The 6,628-nt window shown below is 52.9% G+C and overlaps 1 long non-coding RNA gene across 1 annotated transcript; it reads left to right on the top strand.

The window, feature by feature from the left end:
* Positions 1-241: 241 nt before the first annotated feature.
* LOC104867101 lies at positions 242-1,587 on the top strand. Its single transcript, XR_781675.1, has 3 exons — positions 242-277; positions 400-546; positions 1,569-1,587. It is a non-coding gene; the product is annotated as an uncharacterized LOC104867101 (long non-coding RNA).
* The last annotated feature ends 5,041 nt before the right edge of the window (positions 1,588-6,628 follow it).

Raw genomic sequence — 6,628 nt, 5'->3', positions numbered from 1 at the left:
GGCTGCGGAGAGGAGGGATCCGACCGGCGGCCCTGCCGGAAACCTCGCGCTCCCGCCCTTCCTAAGGCCTCGGGCAGGCGGGACTGGACTCAGCCCCTGAGCTCAGTCTGGCTTCCCCAGTTTCTTTTTTCGGTACTGAGGTGTGAACCTAGGGCCTTTTCATGGAGCTACAATCCTTTTTCTTTCTTAGTCTGAGACAGGGTCTCGCTAAGTTTCTCGGGCCGGACTTGAACTTGTGATCCTCCTGCCTCAGCCTCCCAGAGTGCTGGGATTACAGGTGTGCGCCACCAAGCCCTGCTAGCTTTCAAATTTTTGATTGGAAAAAAAAAAAGTCAAAGGAAGGCCGCTGTTTCATGATGTGAATTATATGAATTGAAAAATCAAATTTCGTTTCTGTAGAGAGAGCCGTGTTTATCCCGATGTCTGGTTGCTCGGCAGTCGGGAGTTGCAGTAGCAGCTGTGCGGCCATCAATGCCGAGCAGACTCCCTGCCCGCTCGCTCGGCCCCTGCCCTCCTGATCTTCAATGTGAAGAACACCCCGCAGGTGTGAGCTGGTTTTTCATGTTTGTGCACCGCACGTTCAGTACATCAGTGGGAAGTGCCAGGAGGTTTGTGAGTCACTGAGAAGGACACACACACACGTTAGCGGTGCATTCTCTCCGGACCCAGGGGAGAGTTTTCTGTCCGTGTCAACCTGCTGGTGTCTGTGGACCGGGCGGGTTTGGGGCAGTCCCTGCATTCTAGATAGGACATGGAGATCCTCAGCCTGCTCTGTGCGGGAGGAGTCGGTCAGGGCACCGCTGCAGGGCACAGGAGGCGAGCTTGTTGTGGAAATGAACGCAGGTCCTCTGTGTGCGATCTGATCACAGAACATTGCATAGCTGCACAGAACTACCACACACGATCATTATGTATCCATCAAAAGAATCATTTTACTAATTTACTAGAATGGATGTAATCTAGGTGGTGGCACAGGCCTGTAACGCCTGAAATCCGGAAGCTGAGGCAGGAGGATTGCTATGAGTTTGAGGCCGGCCTGAGCTGTGTAGCGAGACTGTCTTAAAAAACAAAACAAAACAAAACAACAAAACCAAAACTAAAGATATATTCACTCCCCTTTTTGGAAGCCTCTGATAAAATGGAAACTACTTTTAACAGTTTGAAATGCACATTTTTTTTTTTTTTTTTTGAAGACAAGGTCTCACTATGTAGTTGAGACTGACCTGGAACTCACTATGTAGCCCAGGCTGGCCTCAAACTCAGAGATCCTCCTGCCTCAGCCTCCTGGGTGCTGGTATTACAGGCATGCGCCACCATGCCCAGCTGAAATGCACTTTTATCTGTGGTCACAATAAAAAAAAAATTACCCTTACATTTATAGGCAGGTGGCTTTTGTATTTCATAATATGTTGGAGAGGACTCTTGAAATTACTCATACAGTTCTACTTCCTAAGAGCTGCTTAGAATTAGGATTGCATCAGAATTTATTTATCCGTTCTCCTATTAAGGGACATTTCATTTGTTAATTCGGTACTAAAGAAATGGACTTTTGTTTTGTCTTGAGACAGGATCTCTCAACACGGTCCAGGCTGGCTTGAACTCACTGTGGAGCCCAGGCTGGTCTCCAACTCCCTGCAATCCTCCTGCCTCAGCCTCCCGGTGCTGGTGTTGCAGGTGTGCACCATCACACCTGGCTTGAAATGCTTGCTTCGTTTGTTCTGCACTGCTCACCCTTTTCACAGTTCTGCTGAGGTTTAGCTGCCACATTCCTACAAGGAGAACGTCTGACCCCCTGGACTTGATGTTTGAAATGTTGATCAGTGACACCTTTTGAGATTCTAGCTGTTTTGGGCAAACCCGGAAGCGTCGTGCTGTAGAGGAGAAGGTTACATTGGGACACGGATTGGAACAGGAACTGCAGCTCTGGTTCCGCACACGGAGCCACACTCAGAAGTTCAAGGCTGCAAACAGTCTTGAGAACCATCCGATAACATTCTGGGAACGGTCTGCTTTGAGAAAGTATATGAATAACTAGAACCAGGCGTTCATAAAAAATATTTTCTAATGTTTTGCTAGAGATATAATCTGTAAGGAACTAATTGTTGATTCTCGTGGAAGTATTATGCATGTATCTGATAAAAACCGGGGTTGGTGAGAGTTGGCTGCTGTCTGTCTGTGAGAGCTTCAGCCCTCTACTCCTCGGCAGAACTACATTCCTGCTGTCTGGATGTCCTTCGCGTCCCCAACAACATCATACTGTGGGAAATAAGCCAGACACAGGACAGACGTCTGACTTGTTTATGGGGACAGGAAGTGGACGGCCAGGAGGTCACCTGTGTCTCAGGGTGGAGAATGGGAGAATTCACAAGATCAGTGTGCATCTTCATTCTGGACAGCCTTGATTTTAAAAAACTATTAATTTTGTTTTTGTTTTTTTTTTTGGTACCAGGGATCGAACTCAGGGCCTTGTGCTTGCAAGGCAGGCGTGGCACCACTGAGCTACATCCCCGGCCCCTCACTCATACCCTACTGTTTGAAAGCACTTCCTATGGTATGCTTTGAGGGGCAGAGAGTGAATCCACTTCCCCCCAAATCCCTTTTTAGCAGGGCACGTTGGGGCATGCTTGTCACTCCAGCACTCGGGAGGCTGAGGCAGGAGGATTGCTGTGAGTTTGAGGCCTGCCTGTGCTACATAGGGAGACCCTGTCTCAAAGAAAAAAGAACTCCCTTTTCAACGACCCGGGTCCTCTGTGGCTTAGGCTCTCGGGAGTAACGGGGTGAGTTGCTGTTGGACTCTGGGTGACAGCATCTGTGGGGATCCCGCAGGGGGACCATTAGGAGGACATCTTCGCTTGGGGCAACACAGACAGAGAGTAGCTCTAAATAAAAACCTGTGTGGAAAGCCGTGTGGGACCAAAGAGGGCTGGAGCCCTAGTCCCCAGCCCCGGGCCAGCCCCAGAGATGCTCCCCAGCCAGCCCGCTCCTGTCTCCCTTGGCTGCTGGGCCCCGAGGAACCGAGGTAACAGTGGCCTCATGGAAGGGGACAGGAGTACAAAGGACAAGCGACCAATGGGCTGCCCTTCTTTTTGCGACCGTCTGAGCATGTTTGGGTCAGGGTTTTGTTTGTTGTACAGCACTGGGGGCCTTGACAGTTACATCCTCAGCCCTTTTGGATTTTTGATGTGGGTTAGGGTCTTGTGGAGCTGCTCAACTGCCCAGGCGTGGCTTGAAGTTGTGATCCTCCTGCCTCAGCCTCCCAGCATGCTGGGATCACCGGTGTGGGGCCGTTCTTCCTGGGGCAGAGAAGACTGACATGGAGAGCCAGTGGGGTAATGGATGGTGGGTGCTTAAAGCTTTGCATTTTGTGTGTGCTGCACGCCGAGGACCTAGCACTCTAACGGTCTGGCGTGTTGGGCTGCTGCCTGCTTTTTTTTCTGCCTGCTTTGCGAGCCGGGCTCGACCTGGGCGGCCTGAGTCAGGAAGCTCTCGGTGCCCCATGGGGAGGAGGAGGCAGATGGCAGCAGCCTGTGCCATGCAGTCCGGCTGGCGGTGGCCTGGCTGTGGCTTTGTCCCCAGTGCGGAGGGAAGGGTTAAGAAACAGTGCCACGCGGTTGGTCGGGCTGGTTTCAGAGAAATAGGAGCTCTTTTATTCTCCCTGCTGATTCGCTCGCTGTGTTTCCTCCCAGATTGCTGACTGTGCAGGGATATTTCTGGCTCCGTCTCTCCTGCCCCTCCCTCTCTGCAAACAGTAGTGTGTGGGCCTGTGCCCCTCTTCCACAGGCTCAGTCCCCACCTTCTTGTCCTGTCACACCCTCCTGAGTTGTTCTGTTTAACCCCGTGAGAGTGTGACCTTGAGCTGGGTGTGGAGGTGCACGTCTGTCATCTCAGCACACACTCTGGAGGCTGAGGCAGGAGGATTTCTGTGAGTTCGAGGCCAGCCTGAGCTACGTGGTGAGTTCAACGTGGAAGTGGAGTCACCAAAGGCTGAAAGGCCACCTTGGAGACTTGGCAAGCGTAGGAGAACTAGGGAAGGACTTCTCCCCCAACTCCCACCGCGTCTCCTCCTCCACCTGCTTCTGGGCTGGGATTGGAAAGAGTACAGCAGCCTGGGCTACCTCAAAACCTAGCTCTCTTCCCGTGACTCTACATCACGACTCTCCAAGAAAGAGGCCTCACTGCCATGGCACTGATAAACCTGAGTTCTTTTCTTTCTTCAAGAAGTTAAATAAAAATTTTAGTCTACTGCCAGGCGTGGTGGTGCACACCTGTAATCCCAGCACCCAGGAGGCTGAGGCAGGATGATCGTACTGAGTTTGAGGCCAGCCCGGGCTACATAGTGGGGACCCTGTCTGATAAAAACGAAGAATACCAAAAAAACTTAAGCCAAATTTCTACAATTGGTAAATAACATCTTTAAAGTTCCTTTCCTGGACTCCACAATCGGAGTAAGGTAAGGTAGGGTGGCCACAGGAGAGGCTTCCTGCCCTGGTAGTAAGAGCTCTGAACCTTTGCCAGGTCAAAAACCAGGTGTGGACGCCAAAGCCCTGGTGCCGGGCTGTTTACCCCTGAGTTTATTCGAGCCAGCGAGGGTCCTCCTGTCCGGATGGTCAGTGGCCTCTGTCACCTGCCCTCCCCGGGGCTTTGCCCCTCGTAATCTGCCCCAGCTATAAGAGAATACTCAGCAAGGCCCGAGGTTGCTCGGGCTGGTGCCTCTGGGGACACTGAGGGACCAGAGGATGGTGATGACCCTCAGGATCCGGGCAGCTGTGTCCTGTCGGCGGTGGTGTCTCCAGTCCACCCTGGTTGTCGGGGCGGAATGCGCAGGGTCTTATAAATCCTGCCCATAGCATGACCGGGATCTCTCATCCGGGGGGTGGTCGGCAGGTGGTGACCAGTAAAAGAAGGGAGTAAAATTGACAGGGAGTCTTGCTTGGAATCAGTCAGGGTTTAGGAGGAGCCGGTGAGAAGAGGGCCTGGTCTTCCTATTTCTTATTCTGCTGCTATCCTAGGAAAAGGGAGGCCAGACTCAGGTACTGAGACGCATTCAGAAAAGGCTATGAGGGGCTGGGATTTAGCTCAGTGGTGCCGCCGCCTGCCTCTCAAGCACAAGGTCCCTAGTTCGATCCCCAGTACCCCTCGCCAAAAAGAAAAAGAAGAAAAGGCTGTGAGGAAGGACTAAAGTTTGGTCTGGATCAGACCGGACGAAGCAGGAAGAGGGGCCACAGGGCTGGGCAGAGGGAGGGGACAGAGGCCATCGTGGCTGGCTGGGGCCCAACTTCTACAGCCAGTATTCAGGAACACTCAGAAATTATACACCGAGCTGACAGGTGGTTAATAAAACAGCTGGGTCAAGCCGGGCCTGGTGGGGCGTACTTGTGAGCCCAGAGTTCAGGAGGCTGAGGCAGGAGGATCACTGGGAGTCCGAGGCCAGACGGTGCTATACAGTGAGACCCTGTCTCCAAGCAACAACAAAAACAAAGAAGCACTATGGACACACCTCAGGGGCCCGGTCTGTTAGCCCGTGGGACAGGAGATCCCCGAACAGCAAAGCAACGGGACGGCTGGAGAATGAATGAGCAGAGGCAGCAGGTTCTCCTGGAGGCTCCAGCAGCAGAGCCAAGCGCAGGAGGCGGCTCCGGCCACGTTTCTCTGTCCCAGACTGGTCAAGGTGCCGGCAGCAGGGCCCAATCTGCCGCCGCTGTGCTGGCTGCAAGCCCGGGTCCTGGGTCAGTGGTGGTGAGGCGGGGGCTCGTGTGACCCAAGCAGGGACACACACACCGTGTCCCACGGGGTAGGGGACCCTTTACTGAATCCGCCTTCCTTCCCTCTCAGAAAATTCACCTGTGAGGTAAACTTTGATGTCGGCTTTAAGTCTTTTCCTGAATTCAGACGGGGAAGGGTGCTGGGCTGCATGAAATAAACAACTCCAGTTTGTTTAGAGAAATCTGTTAGACAGAGGGCCAGACAAGCTCGCAGGACTCTATCTGGCGGTGTATTGTGTTTTTCAGGGTACAAAATGCATTTTCAAGTTGGGCGTGGTAGCACACGCCTATAATCCCAGCACTTGGGAGGCTGAGGCAGGAGGATCGCTGTGAGTTCGAGACCAGCCTGGGCTACACAGTGAGTTCCAGGTCAGTCTCAACTACATAGTGAGACCCTGTCTCAAAAACCCAAAACAATAACATTATTTTAAAAAAGCATTTTCAGCCTCTGACTTTAAACTGAAGGACTTGCTTTTGCTGCCTCTCCTCCCCACCACAGACACAGACGGGAAGAGAATACCCCGCAAAGTGCAGACAGCCACTGAGGTTTCCGTTTGCAATTTTTAATGAAGCAATTTGTGCGAACTGCTTGTTTGTTTGTTTTCTTCTCTTTAACATTAGGAGGAAAGAAAATGACCACACGAGGGGCCTGGTGGGGAACCAGAAAACTCTGTCTCCTCCCAAGCGGATTGCACAGCAGCGGAGCTGAGCGCAGGCGCCGGCCTCAGTCCTGGTCCGGCTGGCTGGAGTGCAGGTCGCGCAGGTAGGACTCGATGATGTTGGGGGGCACGCCCTGAAGGAGCAGCCTGCAGAAGGACAGCCCGCCTGCGGGGCAGGCCGGGGTCAGCGCGGAGTCGGGGCCGGGC

Source organism: Fukomys damarensis, unplaced genomic scaffold (genome assembly GCF_012274545.1).
Source record: "Fukomys damarensis isolate Sample0158 unplaced genomic scaffold, DMR_v1.0_HiC HiC_scaffold_15, whole genome shotgun sequence".
In the NCBI taxonomy this organism is placed as follows: domain Eukaryota; kingdom Metazoa; phylum Chordata; class Mammalia; order Rodentia; family Bathyergidae; genus Fukomys; species Fukomys damarensis.
The sequence above is the reverse complement of the archived record's forward strand: the minus strand, read 5'-3'. Positions and strand labels throughout refer to the sequence as shown.